This window comes from Pezoporus occidentalis, unplaced genomic scaffold (genome assembly GCF_034315485.1).
Source record: "Pezoporus occidentalis ecotype Australia unplaced genomic scaffold, CSIRO_AGI_Poc_V1 ctg294, whole genome shotgun sequence".
NCBI lineage: Eukaryota > Metazoa > Chordata > Aves > Psittaciformes > Psittacidae > Pezoporus > Pezoporus occidentalis.
In genome coordinates this window covers 161178-184924 of record NW_026914874.1, presented here as the reverse complement: position 1 = coordinate 184924, position 23747 = coordinate 161178, and the positions used below count along the sequence as shown (strand labels likewise).

Below are 23747 nucleotides of genomic sequence, written 5' to 3'. Positions count from 1 at the left end.
ACATTGTGGACTTCCTCTTATTGTCTGCACGAGGCCGTGTGAGGTTCGGGTCCAGGGCCAAGCGCTGCGGTGGCATTGTCACCGCTGTCACTCCTCCTGATGGACAGTGGCACTCTGCATATGAATCCTCTCTCACCTATAAAAGCATCTGCAACACCAACAAAACCCAAAGGGGCAGTACTCACAGTCATCCTCCAAGCAGGCTCTTCACAGCTCGCACTGGGGAGAGCCATGGAGCATCGCCTGGGGAAGCCTGCTGCTTTAATCTGGGCCTGCCATCTGCGGCCAAATTAAAACACAGATCAGCTTTAGCTTTTTGCCTTCAGGACTTTGTGAAATTTGGCTGATGTACGTCCCCAGAAAGCCCTTGGGAAAGGACTGTTTGCTTCTGAAGAGAGCAGCCCTGTGGATCCAGGCTACGGGCCCCTAAGCTTAAGCTTAAATAGAGATGCAGAGGACTCGGTGCAACTGTGGAGTCTCCTAACAACAAGGTCAAGTAATTCCAGTAACAAATCTTGCACGTACGGAGGGAAGCGGTGCTGTTACTGAACGTGCCCCACATATGGCTTTGCTGAACTGGTGCAGGAACAACACCCTGGCACTCACAAACCTTGCCCAGCTGCCCTGCAGCGGGTTCCCTTCTAACAGCTCCTGTTAATCAAACAACGCATCCTCACCATGGTGAAGTACCCGGAGCTTTTATTATGGGTAACTATTTTTCACGCACTTGCTGCTTTATTCTCTCTGTACATGTGACTCCCCTTTGCCATCAGAAGACGCAGACTGCTGCTGGTTATCTCTTCTTGCCTGTAGATACAGGGTTTCACCTCAGATGTGAGAACAGCAGACGATAAAATCTTGAGTCCCTTTCAGCCTTTAAGACCTAAATGCGCAGCCTTGATAACAAGATTTCACCCCACACCCAGACAGCCCCTTTGTTTCTTCTCTGTACCACGGAAACACTATTATTTAGTTCTGCTTATTTCCCCACCCAGTTGCCACAAGCCTCAATTCCACGTCTCCATGCTCTACATGCACTTTTGGGGTATAATTTGGAGACAATACGTCATCAACAGTATGCACTTTTCTCTATATTTGATTGACCTGGAGCACAAGGGAGCATCCTCCTTAAATATTAATTACCATGACTATGGAAAGAACAAAAATAGCACTTTATTTGTCAATAGGGTAATGCAAGGCAGCTATTCTCACAACCTAATGCTTAGCAGAAGTAAGCTATCTGCAAAGGGAAAGCTGAAATGGGAGACAGCTGCTCTGAGCTGCTTTCTCCTAGAGTCTATCTACTTCAGAGTCTTAGTTTGGATCAGGAATGCTCGCTGAAAGCAACCTCCATCATCCTGTCCTTGCTGCCATTTGGCTCACGGCACAAAGAGGTTTCAGAGCATGCAAACCGCATTCCTTCTGGATGAAATACAACTGGAAGATGCACTCCAGGAATGCATCTAATGTGCTCTTACTGCTAATGGGCATTCAGTCCATGGACCAGACTAGGACGGGGTTAAAATTAATCCTCCCTGAGCTGTGCACTGTAGGGATGCTTGGTGGCCTGCCCCGGTTCAGCTCCTGTTGAGCTGCACTACTTGCTAATGTAGATATATTTATTCTTTCCCTGCAATTGATCTCAGAACTCACTCTCAATTATAATCCTGGTGGAGGGTCTTTGGAGGTTTACACAGTTTGTTGGCCTTTTGTCATCAATATTAAATGGAGAAAAGCTCCCATTGCTTCTTTATGACTCTTCAGAGGGAAGACAGAAGTAGGCTGCTGTCGATTTAACAGACTCTGACACCTCTGTTACTCCACTGCGTGAGAGCCCTTTTCTAGTAATCAGTGTCTGAAATGAGTAGAAACAGGACTGAAATTTACCACTTTGAACATGAATCAATGAAGCATTATTGCCAACACGCATCCTTCACTGCCACACATTTCAGTTGTGCTGCTGCTGGTTCAGGAAGGCTGAAAACCCCGTCCCCCACCCAGCTTTGCACCTGCAAGGTACCCTTTTTATCAAGCTCACTCTCTGATCTCTGCATAATTAACCAACACGTGAAATCCCTGGCTTCTGCCATGCATGTGTGTGCTTCAAAACTTCCTGCAAGACCACAGCAGTGTGTACAGATGGGCGAGTGTGGTCAGCTCGCAGGAGGCAATCACAACTTTTCCTTGGTGCCTCTTTCATTTTGCTGCCTACTTGCATCTGCCTTACCGTCTGTTCATCAATCCAGGGAGCATCCATCATGTAAGAGGATGAGTCCTACTGAGTCAGACACTCAGCTTCAGTTCATGAAATGAGTTGGCATCATATTCTCGCCTTGGCACACTGGATGCAAAAGACTTCAGCCCTTTTAGATACTTTGCTGCTGCAGAGGACTAGCAGGCCAGGTTAAATAATAGATGTGCATTCAGCAAGAGAGCTGTTGAATGAAAACCTGCAAACCAGCTGAAATCAGATAAAAGTCATCTCTTCTGCTAAGGGTCAAATCAGCTGGGCTGAAGGGATATGAGGTTTTGGGCTGCGGAGGGCTGAGCAGGATGAGTTCCACCACTAATGAGCTTAGTGAATAAGCTCATTACCTAATGAGCTCTATTGAACAAGCTTCATTTCCAGCCTAGGGAAAGCCTTCCGATTAGATAAAGCATAGGTAAACAGATCCATCAGTGTACACACAGAAGACTTATCTGTAACTCAAGAGCAAAGTCACGGTCATTGACAGAGTCCTTCCTGAAGGTGCAGATGTCAGGATGGATCGGAAAAGCAACAAATAGCAGAGGCTCTTTTCCAGTTTTGACCCTTCTTTACAAAGCCCGATGCACACAAGACTGCACACCAACCTGACCTGGCGACGCACCCACGTCCTAATAACCTTCTATCAGCATTAACATAGGACTGCCCTCCATGTAGGACACCACAGAGCTGGACAAGGTAACCTCCAGAGGTCCCTGCCAACCAAAATTATCCTATAACCAAATGCTCCTGAAATGGTGCATCTCTGTGGATCTCCATCTGAAACCCCAGCATTGCTTTTGTGGTCTGGGAAGATGTGTCAGATCAGATGCCAGGTCTTGCCAGATGGCCTGAAGACAATCTGACATCCACATTGTCTTGTGGACAATAGATCACCCAGAAAGGTCAGAGTCTTCAAGCAGCTAGTCTGTAAGGAATGGTCCATCAGGCACCCACATGCTGTTTAGCACAGTTTTCAGTTCTGTTGGCTTGGAAATGAAAGGAGAAAATAAGATTTCAGAAAAGGAGCAGAGACCTACAGATGCTGAAAGAAAACCCCTTAAATCTTGTCTTCTACATAGTAACACTTCCATTGAATTTACCATTTTTGTCTTAGGTTTTCAGCAGATCCTGAGGTACTGTTTAAACTATTCAGCTCCTCCAGCTGTGCCGCTCTCAGACACTGCCGCCGTCCATCCTCTGTGGTGGTCTAAGCAGAGATAAAATATGTTTGAAGAGAAAAAAGGAAGGAAAACACTGAACTTTGCAGTAAAAATTACTGCTAAAAAGATTTTTAGGAGAAAGCAGGTGCTCAGCCTTGGAAATACGTATATTTAAACCCCTGCATGCCCCTCCGATGCACATCAGAGGGTAAGTAAACATGCACGTAGCTCGCTTGTCCATGTCAGTGCATATTCACATGACTGCAGCAGGAAAGCCTGACACCAAATGTACTGTGAACTGAAAATGAATTTCAGCAGCTTTTGTGATTCATTCTTTGTCAGATACAAAAGGAGGCGTCTGGAGCTGCCTTGTCACCCGTGTGCAGGGGGCCCGTTTGTTGCTGCAGCAATGCAACCCCACTCCTCAGGCTGTTTGCATCCTTCCAGGGCTGCCTCGCTGCCAGCCCCTATGCATGTCCAACTATGTAAATAATGTTAATGGTCCTGCCCACTCTGACCAGTGGGAACCAGGTGTAACTTCATTACAGTCAGTGAGTCACCCCAGTGAAAAACGAGTGGCACTGACAGCTAAACTGGGCTCTGTGGATTTGAATAGGTCGGGGTGTAATCTGGGAGACGTGTTATGCACTGCTTTTATGGGAGAGTCATTATGGCAAGAGATGCCTTCTGGTGTCAGCTCCTCCACAGAGCCACATCTCATCTTTCATGTTTGCCAGTGCTTTCCTTGGACATCCCGGCAGTTTCCAGCACTCAGTATTAGATGCACTATTGTTGGAGAGGATTTGTGCGCCATGAATAATTCAAAACAGAGTGGGCAGACAGCACATCTACTACCTATAGCACTTGACTATACAATAAATTAAATCCACCCATTAAATCATCATGCCATTAAATTATGGAAGTGTTCAGGGCCAGGTTGGACACAGGGGCTTGAAGCAAGCTGCTCTAGTGGAAGGGGTCCCTGCCCGTGGCAGGGGTTGGAACTGGGTGAATTTTAAGGTCCCTTCCAACACAAACTATTCCATGATTCTATGATCACAAACTGAGAAATAAGGGCATTTATCGCCATATCTGTGCATCCTGAATGCTTTATACTTATGTGAAATACTTATGCTGAAAGCAGTTGGCAACTAAACGCAAGTCAGATGAGGATGTGTGGAATTCTCTAGGAATTAAGCACAGCTATTGCACCCTGAGCTTGGAGCAGAGTCTCCAGAGGATGTGCAGGCAGGCAGATGAGGCCACCGGCCACAGCAGTGCACACACAGACACAAGGGACACGCACAGCTCTTTAGCAGTCACAGCACCTTTGCTGAACTTGGTTTACAATCCCACACAGCTTAACACAACCGACTGCCACTAGTATTAGTGCAACCCAGTAAAGGAGCAGGAGCTACTTGGCAGTGCTAGTTGAGTATCTCCAAGTCGAAGTAGGCGTCTTCCTTTGACCTTGATGCATCCCGTGTAATGGGTTACTTTTATCTGGGTCTCAACCTCACTGCTGGATTGCTCAGAATGATCCACCTCTTTCTGTAAAGGCTGGCATCACATTTGATACAGGATACTGTAAAACACGTTGTAGAAGTAGGATGTCTCGTGTCCTGCATTTCTGGATAATGTTTCTCCCTCATGAGCTGTCACAGTGGCTTAGTGTAATGGGCTTCTGAAGGCCAGATATAACTGCCAAGGGATGAGGTTGTAGGGGTTTTTAGGCAGCAGTGACTTTTTCCCTCATCCAGTCCTATCATCAGGGAAAGATAAAAATGAAAGTACATCATCATCTTTGCTTCTGTGCAAGCTCTCACTATGACTCAGGACAAAAAGCTTCATGTGAACAAGGCAGAATTACAACTTTATGCTTCTCACAGCAGCCTTTGGCAGGCATTTGGGAAGGGCCCAATGACCATTTGTCAATTAGTGGTATAAATCTGTGTGCCAGGATTGTCAAAGCCAAGAGAGACTCAGATTCCACCCTTGCCTGTGAAACTACAGAGATCCAAAGTCTTCTCCACTGTGTTCTGCTCTCCTGAACACCCAAAAGCAGTTGAGAACTGCTGGGGAATGACCTTTATAGGTAGAAAAACCTCTGATGCACTGAATCAGGTAAACATGAGCAGTCAGACATCCCTCATCCCATACCTGGATCACTCCAGTTACAATTCTGCTGCAAGATGGGCACTGTCTCCACCTCAGCTCAAAGACCAGAGGTCCAGAGGGAGAAGGTGACCTGACAGTGCTCATACAGTGCATCACTAATCAGCTCCATTGGCTTACTTGTGCGATGCAATCTAAATAAAATATCAAAGAGCTCAATCTCTTCTTACAGATAAAAGGAGAGAATGGTAAAAAAAAAACCCACACGGAATTTTAGATGAAGGAATAAAAGATGTTCTAGAGGTCTGTGTTCCCCTGCTTTACGGGGCAAGGCTGAAAATGGTTTAGCAAAATGCAAAGAAAGGTTGTTTCTGATTTAGTGTTTAATACTAAAATACTATAAGTAACAAATCTGCAAAATCATGTAGCCAAGAAATGGATGTGTGTGTAAGGAAACACACACAGAGCTCACCCGATGCTGCCAAGAGCATTGTGCTCAACCTGCGCATGGGCTCTGTCTGTTGGAGGCAGTGAATCAGTGAAGCAGTTGTGGCTGTTCCACACCTGCCTCCCCTCCCATGGGCCTGCAACTCGTTCTGTGCCTGTTGTGGCCTTTCCTCATGCTAAACTTTGCTTAATGAAATACCACAAGGTGACCAAGCAATCACATTCAAGACACATAATGCCAATAGTCAGAGCCCACGCCATAAACACTTCCATAACATGGGAATAATGGGCAAATTTCATCACCTTCCTACGGAAGCACAGTGAATAAAAGAAATCAAGAGAGCAGAAGTTCCAGATCAGAGCACACAGCACCCAGTGGGCTCAAAAGACATCTTCAAATCAGCCACATGCAGTTCTGAAGTCCCATGGATGCAGCGAGTATATCCTTAGCCATAACCCTCTATGCATCCAGATGGGAGTAAATGAGATTGTGTGGGTATGAAAAAGATTCTTGAGGATGATGTGTAAGATGTGAAAAGCAATCACACTGCTATAAATGATAAAACATAACCATAAAATAAAACACTGAAGGCCTGAACGATTGGGCATTGATGCAAAGTGATTTTTAAATGCTACCATTCAGATATGGTAGAAAATAAAATCCCTCTTGCAAAAAAAGCAGTACTGAGTGGTAGAAAATAAAACCCACTACAGAGAAGGCAGCCCTGAGGAAAGGCATGGCTGAGGCACAGGCCTCCCTCGTCTGCCTAGTCCATCATCTCCAAATGTTTTCCTTTCTCAGTGTTCAAACTTCTACATAATTCAAGAGAATTTCAATATGTGCTGTTAGATAGGTCTGTATGCAAAGAGCTGCAGCAGGATGTGCACCCACAGGCAGGGATACAACAGGGCTGACAGATATTTTGCCCCATTTCTCAAAAGTGTCACACATGTGGACATCAAAATAGAATTATCATAATTGGTTTAATGCATAGACATGTCAAAAACTTCCTCTTCATGTGCTCAGATACTCAGTTAAAGCTCAACTGAGACTAATCAGCCTAAGGGAGGAATTCAGTACCCTTCTGGAGACACATGCACTGGGCAATACTCTTCTACTCTGTGCCTGGGCTGATGTGTAATTGAACAATCTGAATCCTGGGCTAATCATCCACATGAAACACATTGAGCATCTCAAGGAGTGGCAGGAAATGAAGCCTCATACTTCAGAGACTGGGCTGATGAAGAGATCACATGCAGCTGTCAGGAGAACTCCTCTTCCTCCTCCCCAAGTGCCCCCCGTGGCCACCAATCCCTCTCAGGATGTGCAACTCCTGATAGCAGCGTTGCAGGGAGCATCCTCTGAACCGAAGGGGTGTTGGCTTTCTGCCCACTGTGAATAATGGGCTTTGTCAGGAATGATCTATTTAAAAACTAAGCACTACCCAGGGTTGTCTTTCAGACAGATCACTTACAGGGTACCACGTTCGCAGTGCTGCGGGCTCCCACATGGGGACAGTCAGGTTGTGGCCACAGTCCCCGGCTCATCAGGACAGCAGTGAGGCAAGGGCAGGACACACCAGCCCAGCCATAGGCATGGATCCACATGGCAAAACCTGTGAGGCCCCACACTGCCATCAGCTTTCCCATGGACACGGAGAAAGGGGACAAAGGGAGAGCATAAGCAGCTAAATGGCAATTGCTTATTTCCTTCCCAGAAGCCTTTTACTACAGGGAGGAAGAGCGTCGTAGCTGGTCCTCATTCATCCTGTCCTTCACACAGAGATGGGAGCTGCCTAGCAGGGCAGGGTAGGGGGAGCACAGGTCAAACCCACTTCTGTCCCACTTAGGTGTTTGTTAGTGCCAGTGTAAGCTCAGGGTTAATTACTAACCCTAAAAGACTCTTTCTTAGGGACACAGGGATGAAGAGAGCTGCGAAGGGCCGGTTATTTCTGCTGCCTCTCCTGCTGCCGGTTTCACAACCTGCATCCTCCCAGATTGTCTTTTCTCCCCTTCCATCTGAGCCAGGCTCTGCTTTCCTCCCCCTTACCCAGCATTGGGTCTGTGCTTCCGCTCAGGGGCTCCTGCAGAAAGAGGGGCAGCATCCGTGCGGCAGCCACGGAGGTGACCCGAGCTCAAAGCTGTCCCACAACAAAACTGCTCCAGCAGTTGTAGTGCCACCACATCTGCAACCCCGTGACAGCTCCGAGGAGCAAACAGCTGCTGTCTGAGTCGGTTCTGATGACGTGAGATGGTTTCAGAGACGAATGTTCTCCCAGCTTACTACTGACACACGGGACAGGTAAATGAGATTTACTTTGGCATCTCATTCACTTCTCAATCCATCTTCTCTAGTACTTTTCTCCCCTCCAGCCTGTACGTGGAAAGGTCAATCGGTTTAATTATGGATGTTAGACACATACGTGCCATTTGCAGCTCTGCTAAGTGTGCTCACACAACTGGAACCCTCTTGCATCAAGTATAATAGCAACGGGGTTCCTATTGCAGCAAAGGTGCTCACTGGACCAGGATAGAAGAAATAACTAACTGAAGAGCAGTGAGTTTTAATGACATTTCTGCAGCTTCCCCAGGGCTGGCAGAATATGCTACAAATGTTTATTAAAGTTCACTGCCTTCCTAAATAAACACTGACATCTCTATTTAACACAGTCAAATCCAAGTCAGCAAACAGACCACACAGCACAAACCATACAGGAAAGAATTCTCTGCTCCCCTATATCCTTCTCAGTGGAGCAGGGGAACCTGTGCAGTCTCTCAGACCATGCCATGTACCAGAAGAGCAGGAGCACAGCACTCTAAAGGCAGCCTTGATCACATCATTCCATGTTTCTTTAAAGACCCTGACTTCCATGGATGGTGACCACAATAGGACAGCCAAGGGATGGTACCAGTAGATTCTGCTATAGATAGTCAGCCTGGCACTTGCCCACCTGTAGTTTTCTTGCTAATCACTGTAACACCACCCCAGAGGACAATTCCACTGACAAAGTGGGTACTTTTGATACCTGTCATTTCCCATTGTGGTTCTCTTTGGCATTCCCACGTTTAAGACCCTTTGAAAAGCAGAGGCACAAACCCATTAAGGGACTATAAATGGTTGACTGAGACTTGTGTGTTGTTTCCATCCCTGTAGAGAAACCCACAGAATCCTATAGGGGTCAAAACAAGCACACAAATTCACTACCAGTAGTTACCTTAGTCTTTGGAAACGATCCTATTGCGTGTTCCAGCAACTCTACAGCAATATAAACTTCACTTTGAAATAAAGGACACTTTAGGATTTTTAATTGCATCCTAACCTTTCATTAATTGGGCTTTATGCAGTGAGCAACATCACAATAATAGGTCTGCAACCCCAGTGTGGAATACAAATGGGCCACAAGCAGGGGAGAGCACCTGAGTGTGCCAGGGCCAGCAGCACCGTGGGAGCTGATGGACTCAGCCAGCACCACAGAGACTTCCTCATTATCCAGTGGCCTTTGGTTGCCTGGAATTACTTTCAAAGCAAGCAACATCAGAAAAACATTCCCCCACACCGCAGGTTTTGGCATTCACTCATCAGAGAGGCATAAAACAGCTCTAGAAAGTGATGGCTTTGAGCAGCTCTGAAAAGTCACATCTTGAATTTATCTCCGTAATAATGAGGCTGGTGAACAATTCTGTCAGCCAGATTTATTTGCACACCTCACATCGGTGTTTTCATGTCATTTCTGAACTCCCCATAAACAAAGGGTTTTACAGCTAATAAAAGTAATAATCCCAAGGGCAGGAATTTGTTTATGGCTCTGGCTGCATGCGTGCAGTCTGCCTGCATCTGTGCCACAGCACCCAAGGGACCGATGCTGCAGGATGCTCCGCATGGCCCTGGCCATGCCTGCAGGTCACTTGCATCTGCCTGCAACACACAGAACCTGGGGCATTATAGAATGGCTTTGGTTGGAAGGGACTTTAAAGCTCCTCCAGCTCCAACCCCTGCCACGGGCAGGGACCCCTTCCACTAGAGCAGCTTGCTCCAAGCCCCTGTGTCCAACCTGGCCTTGAACACTGCCAGGGATGGGGCAGCCACAGCTTCTCTGGGCACCCTGTGCCAGCGCCTCAGCACCCTCACAGGGAAGAGCTTCTGCCTAAGAGCTCATCTCAGTCTCCCCTCTGGCAGGTTAAAGCCATTCCCCTTGGCCTGGCCCTACATCCCTTGTCCCAAGCCCCTCTCCAGGTTTCCTGCAGCCCCTTCAGGCACTGGAGCTGCTCTCAGATCTCCCCTTCAGGAGCCTTCTCTTCTCCAGGCTGCCCCAGCCCAGCTCTCTCAGCCTGGCTCCAGAGCAGAGCTGCTCCAGCCCTTGCAGCATCTCCATGGCCTCCTCTGGCCTCGCTCCAACAGCTCCACTGCTCCTGTGTTGTCCTCAGGAGCTCTTTCACAGTGCAGAGGAACAGTTAATCAGTCTCAAAGCCAGATTTCCTCACTTGGCTTCCTTCTGGCCATCTCAGCCTTCCTACTTCATGTCCCTTACCCTTTATCACCCCTTCACATATCCCAAAGTCACAGCTGAGCAGCCTTTTGCCAGGGACAAGCACAGCTGCAGGAGCCCCACTGGGGAGCAGAAAGCCCTCAGTGCGGGTCCACAGGGGCCAGGAGCAGCTGGGATGCAGGACCCTGCCTTGCTGCAGCACAAACCCCTCTGCTCTGCAAGACTGGGATAAAGCCCAGGTCCTGTACGTGCCCTGTGCACAGGGGCAGGGTTCACTCCCCAGTTTTAAGAGTGAGGTTCCCAAATCCTTTTGGACATTCAGCATTCCCAGGTAGCTTTGATGCTTTCATCCTGTGACCCTCCCTAAAACACAGCTCCGGGCAGAGCGACAGCTCTGGCACCAGCTGCATTGGAGCTAGCAGCACCTGAGACCTCTCCCCACACTGGGCTGGCTGGAGATATTTCCCAGCAGAAAAGTGTTGTCTTTTGGGGAGTGTGATGTCATTTGTTCTAATTCCTGTTGACATTTCATTTCACATGTTATTAAATGAACCCCTTCAGAAGGCTGAAACAAATTTGTTATAGAAGAAAGAAAATGCATGCCTTAGGACAAAACAAGCTCATGATTTGTTTTTCTGATATGGGTAACATATATAGAATCATAGAATAGTTAGGGTTGGAAAGGACCTTAAGATCATCCAGTTCAACCCCGCTGCCATGGGCAAGGACACCTCACACTAAACCATCTCACCCAGGGCTCTGTCCAACCTGGCCTTGAACACTGCCAGGGATGGAGCATTCACAGCTTCCCTGGTCAACCCATTCCAGTGCCTCACCACAGTCACAGTAAATATATGGTAATGTATGGTGCAAAGCATCCAGCCAAGCTTAAACAGTGCAGCTCCATTGCACGTAATAGTGTACTGGTGACCAATGCAACACCACTTGCTACTATTGATACTGCCATTTCTCATAGAATCACAGAATGGTTTGAGTTGAAGGGAGCTTAAAGCTCATCCAGCTCCATGCAGGGACCCCTTCCACTAGAGCAGCTTGCTCCAAGCCCCTGTGTCCAACCTGGCCTTGAACACTGCCAGGGATGGGGCAGCCACAGCTTCTCTGGGCACCCTGTGCCAGCGCCTCAGCACCCTCACAGAGAAGAGCTTCTGCCTAAGAGCTCAGCTCAGTCTCCCCTCTGGCAGGTTAAAGCCATTCCCCTTGGCCTGTCCCTCCATCCCTTGTCCCAAGCCCCTCTCCAGGTTTCCTGTAGCCCCTTCAGGCACTGGAGCTGCTCTCAGGTCTCCCCTTCAGGAGCCTTCTCTTCTCCAGGCTGCCCCAGCCCAGCTCTCTCAGCCTGGCTCCAGAGCAGAGCTGCTCCAGCCCTCGCAGCATCTCCCTGGCCTCCTCTGCACTTGCTCCATCAGCTCCACGTCCTTAATTTTTCAGCCAGTCACAGTATTTCTAATTAAACCAATCTTTCTCTTTGTTAGCAAGTAGAGCTGAAATGCTTTCTGTAAATATCCAGGTTTGTATCTGCAATAATACGCTGCTGGATAATGGAAGGGCAAGTGTAAGGGAACCTAAATGAATCATTTTTTATTTGAGCAATTTAGCAATGACATATTATATCAATCATTTCTGTGCTGGGTCTGTGGAGTAAGCAGATATCCTGACACATTTTATACCTTTCTTCGAACAGCATAAAATGACCTTAGGAGATAGACGAAGCTGCTAAAGGTGGCAGCGAATCTCTTTTAATGGCAAAACGGAGCAAGGAGGGAGAGGGACACCCTGGTCTGGCAGTGTGGGGCAGGAGGACACATGGGGACGGTGGGTCTGTGAGCACGGGACAGGCCATTGCTGGGGGACCAGAGCTCCCAACACGCTAAGCAGAAACCCCCACAAGCACAGCTACCATAAACACACAGCTTCCTCCTGCTTTTAACTCCCAATGTGCTACATTCATCTTCTGTGGTGATTAAAGCTCAGCAAAGTCATTAATACTGAGGCTTTCCTCACTGTACCACGTTAAAGAAATAGACTTCCTTACTTATTTAAAGGAAACAACCCCCTTTTCACCATCTAGAGCTGATTTCATAGGGGAAATGTAATACTGACAAATACTGCCAAGGAGTGCATTTGTATATGGCTAATCAACAACTTGATGAACACTGTAAAACCACCATTTATGGGATAAACAAAGGCTGCTATTTGCAGAAATCACACAAGTTCACGATGGCAACGCAGCAAAGCAACGTGCAGGGAGGTTGTCCCACAGCACTGCAAACGTGGGGCTGAACCGTGGGGCTCTTGCCATCCCATTCCTGGGAAAAGCGAGGGCTTAGGGACAGACACACAGCCCGAGTGACCACAGGGCTCTCACTCTGCCAGCCCAGCACCTCAACGATCTGCCCCAAAATGCTAGAACCCAGGAAGAGGAAAAACTCTCCTGGAACAAGGAATAATTTCGAGGCTGATGTGAACTTCTCCCTTCTCAGTTTTTAAAGTGGGATTATCTCATATAATAGCCTTAAAGATATGCCCCAGGGCCAGTCCCTTTTACAGTGAATAATACCTAATCACCCATTTCTTCCCATATAATATACTACGACCTTCTAAATTTGTCGATCTAATTAGCTCTTTCCCCTAACACTCACTATGATTAAATCTGTATTAAAGCTTTCTGTGCAGCACAGGAGCAGACACACCTGAGCATTGGCTAAATTTAGCAGAGGACAATATTTAATGGGTTATTTTTAATGGATGCTGGAATTGCTGCATAAATGAATTCTGATTTGAGTTTCCTCAGCCGCCTTATTTTTTATCTCAGCTCCCTTAAATTGTATATCAAGCAGATTAGGAAGAATAATGGAGAAATTTACCTGGCACCATCCATCAAGTATCCTTCAGAACTAAATTAACAATGAGCACTTTATGCAAAAAGAGGAGGAAGAAACTGGGTTTCTTTATACTTCAGCTCCATCATTTTATAAGATGTGTCAGACTACACGCATCTGGAGTCATCTCCCAGTCTTCGTGTGGCTTAAACAGGGCAAGCCTAAGGGCTGGAAACAATTCCTAAGCATGTTCATAACTTGCATTTGATTTAGGAAGATTTGCATGTATTTGGAATAACTAAAAGGCCCATTTGTGCATTGTGGAGCAGTGAGCTGATCCCCTTTCACAGACCCCATCAAAGTTACTGTTGATATAAATCGTCAGTGAACCACCGATTCCTAAGAGGCTTGTCACACACCAGTGCTCTGCAGGCTCAAGCGTGAAGGTAAAGCTGCCTTCTCCACTCAGACTGGGGGCACTCCGTGGAGCTGCAGCCCCAGAGGAGATGGGGGGATGCCAGGCATGGCATAGCACTGGGAATGCAGCCCCTGAACTCCATCAGCTCCATGGGGAAAACCTGCCCTGTTCTCTTCCACAGAGCCCAGGAGATGCTAAAATGTTCCCTGAAGCGACAGGCTCAGGATGCAGAGACTCAGGGGTTATCTGAGCTGTGCAGAAGAACAGGATAAGAGCAGTGGAGCTGCTGGAGAGTCCAGAGGGGGCCAGGGAGATGCTGTGAGGGCTGGAGCAGCTCTGCTCTGGAGCCAGGCTGAGAGAGCTGGGCTGGGGCAGCCTGGACAAGAGAAGGCTCCTGAAGGGGAGACCTGAGAGCAGCTCCAGTGCCTGAAGGGGCTGCAGGAAAGCTGGAGAGGGGCTTGGGACAAGGGATGTAGGGACAGGCCAAGGGGAATGGCTTGAACCTGCCCGAGGGGAGACTGAGATGAGCTCTTAGGCAGAAGCTCTTCCCTGTGAGGGTGCTGAGGCGCTGGCACAGGGTGCCCAGAGAAGCTGTGGCTGCCCCATCCCTGGCAGTGCTCAAGGCCAGGTTGGACACAGGGGCTTGGAGCAAGCTGCTCTAGTGGAAGGGGTCCCTGCCCGTGGCAGGGGTTGGAGCTGGAGGAGCTTTAAGCTCCCTTCCAACCAAAACCATTCTGGGATGCTATGAGTGTGGCGGATGTTCTCTGCCATGGAGATCTCCCATTGGAGCAACAACTGAGTTGTCCCAGCCCTTGGGAACAGGAGTGACTCAGGGCTATATCCTGAGTCTCAGAGAGGATTTTAATTGCTCAGTGCAACTTGCAACCAAAGAGGCAAAGCAGGAAGGATGGGAGACCTGGCAATACCAGCTCCCATTAAAAAGGGTAACATTCTCTGATGGGATCTCTTCTAAGTCCTTTCACCATCATTCATTAGGAAGGTAGATGGAAACCACGCAATGTCTCTGGGGTTCCTAACTGCCTTCAGAACACCCCACAAAGGTCTCAGTGTGCCTCTAATCAGAATACTTCCTGTTGCTAGTGTAGGAATTCAACTGAACCCTGTTGTAAGGGTTGAAAGTCAGTTCCTGGCCCATTTAACTACACAGCCATCTCTTTCATTAGAGTCCACTGGCAGAAAGATAACCAATTCCATCTCCATAATTACAAAGACATCCACAGCAGGAGACAATAAGGTTGTTTCTTACGGAGGATTTGAATTACTTCAATTATTGTGTCTGCAGCCTCCCATTCAGGGAGCGTGAGGTTTGGGATTGCTTTAGAGCAATCAATTGTGCCTGATTGGTTATATTCAATACAACTAGATGGGAGACTGGGTTTTTGTTCCCTTTAGGCAATGCAAGCTCAAAGACCTGCAAAATCTCTGTGCCCCCTTCAGGGCTGTCTCTTGAACAGAACAAAGGCACAGGCTGCAGGAAGGAGAAACTAATAATATTCTTGGGTGTATTTATTTTAGGCTGCTTCTTCCTGAAAGCACAGTTTATCCTCACACGTCATCCCCTGAGTGCAAAGAGCTGTGCTAGGGAGGTCAGTGCCATCAGCCTCCCTCTGCAGGTGAAGAAACTGAGGCACAGAATTGAAAGCGATGGTGGAAAAGGAATCACTTTTGCTCACGTTGTACAGGCAAAAGACAAGGAGGTCCAGAACGTTACTGTGCAAGGGTAGACCTGGCTTCCAATAGAGCGCAGAAACAGAGCAGGAAGGTGTCGTGAACCCATCCCTGACCAAAGCACGGATCCATTCCAGGGTGAGTTCACCCTGCAAGCCAAATCCAGGCACGCTGCAGTGTGGCTCCAGTGCAAATGAAGTTCACAGGACTAATTAAAAGGCACTTTTTCCTTTCTCTTCTCTCTGCTAGTCAATAGGATAAACAATAGGCTACTGGAATACAAAGAACTTGCTCAGTGCATTGTGGATTCTCAAAGATGCTTTACAGCATTAGATAGCAAACACAAAAGCTGAGCTGATGATGTGTTTATTTGTGTATAAATGTGTTCCCCTGGTGTCACTTTTGGCACAGAAGAAAAGAAATATGTTTCTGCCTAAACACTTCAAAATGGCCAGAGGATTTGATCCTCATTAAAAGATTTGTAATCCTGTCTCTGGAAGGCACGCAGAAAAATGGGTATGCCTCAAAAAACTACAACACATTAATGGGTTTTACATCATCCACGCCTGTTTTGCCAGACCTCCAACTTACATTTAATTTGAAGCATAGATAGGAGCTTGGACTGGATTAAAATTCCACAATGAATTCCACAATGAACCTCTGCTGAACTTACTGCCATCTCTAGGAGCCGTGGCCAACGTTAAGAACTCCAACAAATCTCTGAGTATCTTACTGGCTCCAAGCTTACTGACTTTCCTTCAAGTTTCCCCTGAGAAAAGATTGTTTTTCCCCTTCATTTCCACCTCTGATCAAAGCCTTAACATCCAAGTCAGATCACTCCATTAAACTAAGACCAGGTAATACTTTCAGGTGTGTTTCTTCATTAGCCCTAAAATCTCTTTGTAATTTTTGAGTAAAACACGTATTTATGAAAGCTCTGCTTATGAGCACAACGCACTGGTTCAGCACTCCAAGCTTCAGCACACATCTTGTTTCAGCAGGTGATCAAATCCTATTGCCTTAACCAAAGCACTTCTCTAAGCAGGCTCTTGACAGACCAGTTTAAGCATCAGCTTTGCTGTGCTCTGGTCTCCAGCTTAGCCCTTTCATGGTGAGCTGCCTAAGACAGCACCACCACCTCTCTCCACAGCTACACATCAGAACTAACATCATTCACTCCCCAGGGAAACTGAAGTGGCCCTGTTGGAGCTGGTTTCTGCAGTGGAGAATGGGAGATGCTTGCTTTATCAGTGACGTATAAGACCACAGAATCCCAGACTGGTTTGGGTTGGAAGGGAGCTTAAAGCTTATCCAGTTCCAACCCCTGCCACGGGCAGGGACCCCTTCCACTAGAGCAGCTTGCTCCAAGCCCCTGTGTCCAACCTGGCCTTGAACACTGCCAGGGATGGGGAATCCTGTGAAATATGGCTGTGAAATAAGGCTGTGCTTCTGCAGCTCCTGCCCCAGCTGAAGTTATCTCATCCTGGGACAACCTCGCAGCTCCTACATCTGATTTGCAAAGAAAAAAAAATAAATAAGATAAAATGAAGAAGACTTGTTCTTTACTTAAGTGTCACCTGAAAGTTTAAATTTAGGAATTCAAAGTCCCCCTGTGCTTCTGCCTGAATTTTTAAATATAGTCATTAAAAATAAAATCAACCCTTAGCATGATCCACCTTACATAACTTCCTCCACAGTTTAAATATAACCCGTTCAACTTGCTAGTACTCGGTGTGCCTCAGAGCACGGGGTGGGCAGGTATCTGACTGCAGCCACGCAGGGCTCACGCCTCAGCCCTTCCCCACCAAGACCTGCCCTTACAAGAGCTTTAGCCTTTGGGTACAGACCCCACAGTAAAGCTGAGAACCCAGCTCTGAGGGTGCTGGGGGGAGGCAGCCAGTGCAGGCATCACCCCTCGCCCCATCACCAACCAAACCTGGTGGGTCCTGGTGTGCTGGAGGATCTGGTTGTCTTTCCACACATGGTGTTTTCCTTCATTACTGCAAGCACGTGGCACAATTTAAAGAGCTGTTTATGTCTGGAGCTAAAAGAAGCAGAGCTCTGCAGTGTAGCGTGGCTCCTGGATAACTGCATTACCAGAGAATCCTAAATCTTATTTTATTCTGGTCCAATACATATTAAAGTCAAGGAAAAGGCTCATTTAAATACCCAAGGGTATAAATACAAAACAGATCTATCCTTGTATTAGTGCTGAAATCAAACAATGCATTAATAGCGCTTCATTAAATCATCCAGGTATTGGCCCCTACAGCTCTGTAGCTGAAGCCTCAGCTATGTACCACGGGAGGACCAAACATCAATGCTCTTCTGTTCTAAATAAAGTTCCTGAGACATCTCAGATGTACCCAAAAAACTGGAAGCCAGTAAGAAGTGCAGGGAGGAACGAAATGACCATGTGAGAATGATAAATGCATTGGAAAGTAAGGAGAGCGAGGAAATATATCAACACAGGGATATAAATCATGTAGATACATGATGAATTTGTTATGCCAGCTATGCCTGTTGAACTGTTAAAGCAATGCTGATATGTGATTGAAGCACATGTGAGAAACACCAGGCAAGTCTCTCAGGCCCTCATCCCTGCCTGCAGTAAATGATTACAGCTCGACTCACCTAAGTTTACATTAAATTAGGATGTAGCCACTTTTAGCTACAGAAAGAATTATTACTGAGCATGCATCAGGCAGAACATCATTACGTAGTCAGGCACACATTTATTCTCTATTTCCCAACTGTATACTGTCCTAAGTCTATCATAGATCATGGAATGGCTTGGGTTGGAAGGGACCTTAAAGCTCATCCAGCTCCAACCCCTGCCACAGGCAGGGACCCCTTCCACTAGAGCAGCTTGCTCCAAGCCCCTGTGTCCAGCCAGGCCTTGAACACTGCCAGGGATGGGGCAGCCACAGCTTCTCTGGGCACCTTGTGCCAGCTGGACCAAAGCCGTTGGCTGCAACACTGGATGCAGCCAGGCAGCCAATTCCTTATCCATTAAATCCATACCTCTGTAAAGACAAGGACATTGTATGGGACTGTGCCCAAAGGTCTCGCAGAGGTCCAGGTAGATGACAACAAGTGCTCCTCCCTTACCCACCATTCCATTCTTCTCCTAAACATACCCAGCTTTGGGTGTGCAAGAAAAATCCTTTGGATGAGCTTCATCTGAGCACAGCCCCAGACTGAACCCTAGGGCAGGAGCTGGGGATGAGCACAGAAGCAAGCAAGGAGCATGAAGGGCGCACGCTCAGGACCTTGTGATGCTCCCAAGCTAAACAGCAACCCTTGGCATCCTTCAGAGCCAACAGCACAGCCTGGAGCTGGCTCTGGCTCCTGGAGCTGGCTCCCTGTCTGCTTACAAGCAAGGATCCAGGGGGGACAGGACCCCAGAGTCCTGCCTGCCCCGGGCAGTGCCACTGCCAGGCTGCTGTGCCACTGCCTGCGGTGCCATGCCGGTTTGCTGTGTCACTGCACACCTATTTATAGCCGCACGGTTGTATCCAGGGAACCAGAGGATGTTGACTTGTATTCTTCTATGAATAAAACATGGATATTTTCCCGGCTTGAGAAGCCAAGAGCTGCTTTAGATTTAACGTTTTTCCCTCTGATTGGACTTGGCTGCTGAGCCAGTAACTTGTACTTCAGACACAAGAGAAAAGGATTTGAGATCTGGCCAAGGAGAGTATGCTGCAAGCACTTGGTCAATACATCCTTTGCTGTGACAAAACAACACTAGTGCATCAATATTATGGAAATAATGATAAAACTTCAGGAAATTTGCTTTCTCTGCAGATAGCATCCTATTCTCATGTTTTTCTTCTCTCTGAAGTCAAAAGATACCCTTCCTTATCGACTGAGCACAAAATGTGTCATTCTGAAGCTTCTTTGGATAATATGGATATTAATATATATTGTGTCTGATATCCAATATTATATATTTGATAACAAGTATATTATCCTTCTTTGGATAAATAAGGCCTTGGTAATTTTTTTCCTATCTATAATTATAAACTGAATTCAAACAGAAGGCACATCCATGCTTTTCCAAATATGAAATTCCACAAGAGGAAATGTTGCTTACTTCCCTTTCCTGGTGTACAAGCAGAGGCTGACTTTTAAGGACAGGGACTGCCCACTCTGTCCTGAATTCGTCCTACTTGGAAGCAAACCAACCTCACTAAAAACCCTCACCAGCCATGGAAATCTAAATGGGGACACAGAGAGATCGGCCAACAAGGCTCTTGCAAAGGCTGAGATTCCTCTTTCAGAAACCTATTCAGGGAGAGGGCAAGGCTCCCCTTTACTGATGTGCCTTTATGCTCTTCTGGCTTTGTAGAGGGGTAGAAGGAGCCTTAAAGCGAATGCAACACGATTTTAATACTACCTTCCAGCCATCAGCTCAGTGAAGGGAAGGGAGGCAGGGTGCCGGGACGTTCAGCTTTAATCATCCTAGCTTAGGAACCTTTTGCCAGGAAGGCACTGCAGGACACAGCACAGCTCAGTGCTGTTGCAGCCAGGCTGTTCCTGGTACATCCCAGCATGCCAGCACCAAACCTGCACAGTGATCTCTGCTCCACGAGGAATTCATTGCAGGTCTGCCCACAGTGTTGGTGAACAAGAGGTCTGGAGCATTCCCAGCTACATAGGAAGCGGCCCAAACATTCCACCCTCTCCTGGTTAGACACTGAGTGTTTTGATTTGTTTCCTGCTGAAATCCCCATTTCCTGCCCCTCCTTTTTAGAGTCACACATTTGCTAGAAACCATCAGACCAACACACATGCCAGCTTTGCGCCATCCTTATGCTACAGATTCATACCAGCATAAACCCAATAGATTATCAAGGATCTTCTACACCTGATCAGTGCACAGAGAGCTAGAACAAACAGGAGATTCACCATCTCTCAAGCACAACATGTCCTTTTGTTGATCAACAGATTACACATTCAGTTAGCTGTGAACTACCAAGTCTACCCCTATCTCCCTGTTGAAGAATTGCCAAGTTTCCTACAGTGGCATCTGAGATGTGAATGACAAAAGGAAAGTCAATTTGGTGGATACATTTCTCCATACAGTTTTGAAGTAGGTCAAGTAATATAGGGCTTGGCATCACTCTCAAAGTCATCACAACTGGAACTGAATTTAGACCTCAGTAATGAAGGTGCTTGAGAGAGTCAGGCCTGTTCCTGTGGCCCCTCTTTCCTCCAAGAGCAACCCCAAGGCTCTACAATCACCTCAAAGGATCAATAATCTGCAGATCTTAAGGTCCTTTCCAACCCTAACTATTCTATTCTATGATTCTATGCTGCCAATGCCACTGTGTCTGTCCACCTGCCTGGACAAATCCTGTGGTGAAGCACAGCACTTTGATGGCAACTCATCTGTAAATGTAGGTTACTCAGGAGCTCTTATAGCAAACATTACCTTGTAACTGCCTCTGGTAGCTGAACAAATGCCACCAGCCTCTGTTCTTACAGCTGAGGATCCTGAGCATGGGAAGATGAAGTGAGCTGCCAGGGTGCATACCAGAATGATGTGTCCAAGCCAGAGAGAGCTCAGAGCCTCCTGGTACTTCATTTACATTACTCAGAAAGGGTTCTTTCCAGGTTCAAAAAGGCTTAGGTTCAATGTATACTTTTCATGGCTCACTAAGCTGCTCAGTTTGAGTTGGATTCACAAGGAAAACAGTGCATGAAGTTTGCTTCTCAGTGTTTCAAACCATCCTGCAAGAAGAAAGGCTGGCCTAATGAGATTACCCAGGCTACTGTTTTCAGGGCTAACCACACTGAGGAAGAACAGAAAGAAAAGCACATTACTGATAAATAAAATAAAACTCATTTTCTGATTTATTCTGTAAATCAAAATGCTAAAAGAACCTCTAATGCTATATTAAAGCCGAGAAAAAACGTAACATGAAATCAATGTTAAAGGCCATCTCAGCATCCTTTTATCTAACCAAAATAGTAAACACTGCTACATTCCCAAAGCACAAAATCCATTTACACTTTGCATACTTGAAAAGAAGTCTAATGCATTTTGAAAACCACAGACTTAACTGCATGCTTCTCCCATTTAATACAACAGGACTTAATAAGATTTGCAGGAGGCATAAAAGGCAAATTGAACCCTATAGCTGAACACACAATTTCAGGTTCCCAGCAGGGAGGCAAACCTAGTGATGAGGAAAATGTAACCCCAGAAGGGATCAAAGCAGGATAACAGATGACCAAAAACACAGGGAAAAGTCATGAAACGTAGACTCAGTGCTCAACTTCTTGTAATGCTTCTCTGTGCGCTTAGCAGATTACTTGTAACAAGGACAACTGTGTTTTAGGGCTACCCAGATCTTGTTAGCTTTGGGTAACACAACCAGACAGCCAAACGCGGAAGGAAAAGGCTGCTTTGGCTCTGCAAGTTAGTGCTGCCTGTCAGCAGGGACATGGCATGTCTTCATCCTACTCTGGCCGTTATGTACCAGCAGGTCAGTACATCTATCTGAGAAGTGCAAGTTTAAATTCTGTGTATGACATGAAAAGAGAAAACTCTGAATCCACAGACATGAGTTAGGAAAATGGGTCTTGACACATCTAAGACTTTGAGTCGTTTGAAGTCATCCCTGTCACCAGCCACCCACCCAGCCACGGACTCACCCCTAACAATGATCCAGTTGCTTTTCACCTCTTTACTGACATCTCAGCGTCCTGCAAAGGCTGCAGAAGCATTGAAGGGCAAGTTCATCATCATCTCAGAGCCCTCCTTAAGCACTCTGCCCTGTTCTCAGCACTTACACTCCTACCTCCTCTATGAAGCCCACGATGCTGGAGAAGCGTAAATGTAGGTAATATTTCTGCCTCTGCTTAAAATTAGAGAGACAGACATTAAGCTTAGCTTAAACTGGTACATACACAGCAGAAAGCTAAGAGCTTATCCACAAGTGGTCTAAAGCATGGCACAAACTCAAATGACTCAACACAACAGATGCTCTTTATACCTGTCTGACTTTCTGCTCTGATCCAAAAGCTTTTATGGTAATGCTTGAGCCAAAGATCGCCAAGGGAAACAGAAACACTCCCGTTGACTGGAGTAAGCCCTGGATCAGGCTGTCAGATGGAGGAACTCAGCATCAGTTTTGGAGCCAGTAACATAAAATGGGCATACTCTAAATTAAAATGATGCCTGCGCACTCACCGCAATAGCTCCTGTCAATTCTCTCCCCATTTCCTCCCCCACATAAAAATACCTTTTAACAGGTCTGGGAACAGAGCACGACCCCAGGAAACCTCTGCACATTGCTGGGCCTGGCCTTGTCAGCTCTCTTAGGCATCACATACTGTCAAAACAGCCTGTGAGGAGGGAGCTGTGCATGGGCTGCAGAGAGCACAGGAGGCTGGGGAAAGGGACAAGGGGCCCAGCAGGATGGGAGTGGATTCCCATGGAAAAATCTGATCCTGGCTTTGGACGGAGCATATGGAATTACCAGGGATGGCATCTGTCCTTTTCCCCTTACTGCATTGTGCAGAGTTCCCTGTTTTGACCCCAAGTTCTGAACTGTGCAAATAAATCCAGAAAGCACTGGGTTCAGGTTCAGTGCTGCAAGCTGCCCTGCAAAGGGGACAAACCCAACAGGGCTTCTGTGCCTTTGCTCTTCGGTCTCCCAACTGATTCTGTTTGTTTCTTGCCCTGCTCCTCTCCCATCTCCATCCCGTATCCAGCAGGTGTTTCCATGGCAACACCACGTAAAGTGGTCCTTCCCTCTGACATGGGAGAAATGGTGAATGGCTGAAAAGAACTGGCTTGGGAAGAACCTGGAAATACAACTAAAAATAGGAAAGGCAATAATGGAAGGTGATGGTGGAAAGCTGCCTGGGGACTCTGAACCCTTCTGGAGGGCTCGTTACAAGCTGAATGCAATTTGCTGTTTCTCTCTGATGAGAAGGCAGATTTTTGTTTTCTTGTAAGATGTGAAGCATCTCTGGCAGCATTATTGCTTCATTCAAGCCTACTCTTAGCAGTAATTCTGTTTTATCATACAGAAATGATTCTGAGGGACTTAGAGAGCCAGGAATGAGCAGCAGAGCCCAAGATTCCCCTCTAAGGAATGGCTTCACTTGAAAGCATATACCGTTACAGTAAATGGGTGTAATTTGTGCTCTGATGTCCTGCATGGCTTTACAAGTGACAAATCAATCATTACACAAACATCCTTTGATAATCAGTGCGGTTACATTCATTATGATCCATGCTTTTAGCAGCTGCAGTATGTGGACACAATGCATAATTGCCTAGGAATCATATTACCCTACTTTTCTATTCATGTCCTGAAGTACAAA

The 23747-nt window shown here is 46.8% G+C and overlaps 2 protein-coding genes and 1 long non-coding RNA gene across 9 annotated transcripts in view; 2 read left to right on the top strand and 1 right to left on the bottom strand.

The window, feature by feature from the left end:
• Nucleotides 1-23747, top strand: part of RHOC (ras homolog family member C) — a 421559-nt gene that overhangs the window by 278545 nt on the left and 119267 nt on the right. The gene's annotated exons all lie outside the window — the stretch shown is intronic.
• The window catches only part of KCND3 (potassium voltage-gated channel subfamily D member 3), a 121438-nt gene that overhangs the window by 13539 nt on the left and 84152 nt on the right, over nucleotides 1-23747 (top strand). The gene's annotated exons all lie outside the window — the stretch shown is intronic.
• Nucleotides 6511-23747, bottom strand: part of LOC134167688 (uncharacterized) — a 51978-nt gene continuing 34741 nt past the window's right edge. The window contains exon 3 of the long non-coding RNA XR_009966256.1: nucleotides 6511-8344. This is a non-coding gene — a long non-coding RNA (uncharacterized LOC134167688). The remainder of the gene's footprint in view (nucleotides 8345-23747) is intronic.